We start from the raw sequence: 4474 nt of genomic DNA on the forward strand, positions 1-4474 counted from the left end.
TCTAAAAAAGCCAACTGGCTAGTAGAACAATACAGTTAAGTGAGTTGCCTTCCTGTAAATTCTTTTTTTTTTCAAACTTTTCGGCAAAAATATCTGTAACATTTTTTTTGCTGTTTTAGAGAAGCTGGCAAATTGGCAAAATAAAAAAAAAAACCCAAACCTGGAGCATTTCAGATGGCTGCTATATCAAGGAACAGAAGGAAACATATAGTTTGGTATTAATGCTTCTTGCTTCCAAATCTCTGTGCTGATAGAAGATACCCCTTCTGAAGGCAGTTAGTTATCTGCCATGCTCTACAGATTCCTAAGCAATAAAGAAATTAGGAAAATGCTTTCTTTTTTACGCCATTTTGGATTTGTAGTTTCTTACATATATATATATATAAGCGAAGGTGAACCCTTGCAGGCTTTTTTTTGTTTGTTTTTTTTCCCTGCATGTTAAGTGAAATAAAAGTTATGTGTTACAGACCAGCGTTGTGTCCAAGGACAGCTCTCTGAGCTGAGGGAGAGTTTTGTAACAGAGAATAGAGAGGTGGCTGTGACTGTACTATGCTATCAGCTAATCAAATCTTTCATAGAAGTCAGTGAATCTGCATTTGGTTTAATTTTAAGTCAACTTAATTTTAAAAGTTTAGTGTTTAGTGTTACTCTGGAAGAATGCTACCTGACGTGATTTTTTAAAAAGTGGATTTTTTAAGTCTCTGAGTCTGAAAAAGAGCTCTCAGATATTTATCTTGGTATTGCCTCAAGGTTTAATACATAAACCTCACTATTTTTCGGTTGATATTATTTGCACAGGGACCTGTTTCTGGTAAATGTCAGTGCTAGTGGTTCAGCATATTGAGTGCCCCATTGCAAAATTATGTTGGAGGTGAAACGTAGTGAAACCATAACAGTTAGCTGCTTCTTATGGTTTTAATCTATTGAAAACAGAGTCAATTCCAAACCATACTTTTTAAAAAATTTTTCTATGTGTCTAGACTTAATCTGGCATCTGCTAGATTTCACTTAGAAAAGTCAGTAAAAACTAGTGACTGGCTAATGTACAATACCTAAATAGACTAAGCATGTTCAACTAGATTGGATTTGATGGGGAATTATGGAAGTTCATGTTGCCCAAAGAGCATTTGCAAACACACTCTGTTTGTACTTTCATATGTGTATTGAGTTTTTGTACTTTAAGATACTGTGCTATTGTACTAGAAATTTTCTCCCATCTGTAATGGATAAAATTACAGCCTTTAATCTCCAGAAACCAGATCAACAAGAATTTATTTGAATAGTGAAGAACAAATTCTTGCTCCTTAATGAGCCTCAGATTAGCTCCAACTTCTCTAATCATAATTTCTGCTAATTACAAACAGAATAGATATAGAAAAATAATAAGTTTTACATTTAAAGCAAAGAGGTAGTATAGCTTTTGTGGCTGGTTGAGTTGTTACCTTAAGATCATGCCTTGAACCGTTCACTTTGATGGGAGTTTCAAAAGAGCATGAATGGATCAGATACTACCCTTAAATCCCTTTGGAAAGTTAGGTGCTTAATTTCGTTAGGCTTCCCTGTAACTCCAAGGATCTACCTGTTTGTGTTTCAAATGGGGATAAAAAAAGAAAAAGGGGGTGAGGGGCACCTTGAGTATTAGCTGCCAACCTATTATATGTATGCCAGACTGACATAAAATGCTTATTTTTTTTCCTAAAAAGAAAGATAACCTCTTAGGCTAGAAACTCTTAGTTTAAGAAAAAGGTTTCACCTAACAGAGATGTACAAAACTAAGAAATAAAAAACTGAGCTTTCCTGCTTACTCAGATATGCACATTAATACTAACACAAGTAGTACAACACAATTTTTGTGACTTCGATCATGCCCCTTCCAAAGAATACCAGACATCTGTCTATCCAGATGAACAATCTGATCCCCATTCTTAATTTCCTGTTCTCCAGAGAATGCAGGTTACCCTCCCAGTCCGCAATTTGTTGCAGTTCTTGAAAACAACATCACTGCAATGAATTTAAGTACTTCTATATGCGTGAATGTTGATTGCAGACTACCTGGGCTCGGCAGGTTGCTGTGCATTTAACACTAATGATTACATTTCTTTTGTCTTTATGGTTTGTCTCATTTCCATGTTTTATTGGTTTTAATACTGCTTTTCTGTAACATTCTTTTCCCTCCCCTGTTTTTGTGTCTTTGAAACCAAATGTAAATTTAATACCATTTTCATTCTGGTTGAACTTTCAAACCCAGGAAGATTTTTATGTTAGGAAACTTAGCTCTTTCCTGATTCATCTGCTACATCCTTGACATATCCAAGCATGTCCTATTATTTGCATGTTTGTAAAACTTTGGTACTTAAAGCGTTAATGTGCCTTTTGTACCTCAGACAGTAGGATTTTGCAAGCACGTATCTGTCGTTGCAAGAGCATATGAGCAAGTATGAGACTAATTTCCTGTTAAGGAGTCGCTACATTAAAAGGATATTTGCATAATCATAGACTGAGATAATGTAGGGGAAACCCCAGACATCATTCTGATGCCAGGATTAAGCCAAGCCCAACATGTAATTTATTTGAATGCATGAAAGCTGCTTCTTATCATTCACTTCTATCTCAAGTCCCCAAGCACTTCAGTTTGCAGCAGCAGACTGTAATTCCTTCTGGCTAATTCATTATCCTCAACAACTTTTAAAAGGGTTATTTTAAGTTTAACTTAACAGTCCCTGCAATTTAATTCATAAAAAAAAAAATTCCACCTTTCATGACCTGTGTCATATGTTCAAAACCAAGCTAACACATCCTCTTGGGTCATCTTCAATGCCCTCACATCACTGGTTATGATAACCTCTGAAGTATTACATGCACCACAAAAACAAGGGTTTGGGACTACACATATGAAAAACAGCCAAAACCAGTGAGATTTCATGATGAAGGTAGTTTTTTCAACTTGTATATAAATACATAAGATAAAGAAAAGAATGTCCACACAGGAGTTTAGCCAAAGGCCCTCAAGAGAAAGTATATTAGCAATTAAAAATGAAGGCATTTAAATGTTTCTGAGCAGATTAGTACTTAGTCAGGGTTGGTGGTCCCTGACTTACATTTTAAATCCCGCTGCATTCTTTACATTTTTATTTTATTTGGAGAATCCCATTGCCAAAGTAAAGAATTTGTCACGCTTGTCACCAGATACTTCCCCCATGTAAACATGCTTAGAGATGGGGTGGGGTGCTGAGGTGCTGTAGAGGTGTTTGAAAGGTCATTTATTTTTTACTCAACTTGAATGAGCAAGTTATTTGAACCTGAAGGCCAGTTGCCAGAAAAAAAACCCAAACCAACAAAACTCCAAGGCTACAGTCATGCTTGTTTGCTGTGATTAAAATGAATGAGGATACAAAGAGGTGTAGGAGTAGGAAGAAGGCAGCTGCTGTTTCTGAAAAGCAATAGAGGGAACCCATTCAAAAGTATTTTGGTGACAGCTCAGTCCATCAAGCTTCAAGCCGTAACATAAGAGGCAAATAATGTTTCAAGTGATGGAAGGGCAAACATTATGATAAAAAATTATCTAGTTGTAGTAAAGGCAAGATGGGTCTCCTAAATTCTGGAAATGTTAAAACCAAAACTATCACACTGAACAAGAGGAACTCATTTTAATTAGATCACAAAAGAACAACGGCCAATCAAGTAGACAATATTTGATAACTTAGAGTAACCTGAAACTCATATTGCACAAAATTATTACCAAATAAAATGAAATGAAAATATATTGCAACCTGTTTCTATAGGAAGATAGAGGATGGGAGACAGTCATCCCAGCTATATTTAAGTTTAACGTCTCTCCGTAATATGTAGTCTATGTTTAACATGATAAAGGTTCCCAGGCTGCATCACTGGGACCAGGGTGGTGGCATTATGCCATATAAGAGCATTGTGCAAGTCATGAGCTTTTCTAATCATGTTTCTATGTATGTGGAAATCTATGCAGAAATCTACATGAAGAAATTTATCAGTAGGCTTAACCTCTGGGAAAAATAATATATTACCCGAAACTATTTTGCTTACTTCCTTCATTATTAATGATAAGCTATTCACAGCTTCACCTCCAGAAATCCTCTGAAGCTCTAAATCTCTGCAACATTCCTGTCTGCCTTGCCTATATTTACTGGCATCTGATTTTTTTTTAACTCATACCATATTAAAAATTGGTCCTAACTGCACAGGGGATAGTTTTACAAAGATTTCTTCATAGAAGAAATGTCCATATATGAGAACTTGTTCAGGCTAAAAGAAGGAATACAGAATCATAGAATCATAGAATAGTTTGGATTGGAAGGGACCTTAAAGATCATCTAATTCCAACACCCCTGCCATGGTCAGGGACACCTCCCACTAGACCAGGATGCCCAAGACCCCATCCAAACTGGCCTTGGAGCACCTCCAGGGATGGGGCATCCACAACTTTCCTGAGCAACATGTT

This window comes from Phaenicophaeus curvirostris, chromosome 5 (assembly GCF_032191515.1).
Source record: "Phaenicophaeus curvirostris isolate KB17595 chromosome 5, BPBGC_Pcur_1.0, whole genome shotgun sequence".
Taxonomy (NCBI): Eukaryota; Metazoa; Chordata; class Aves; order Cuculiformes; family Cuculidae; genus Phaenicophaeus; species Phaenicophaeus curvirostris.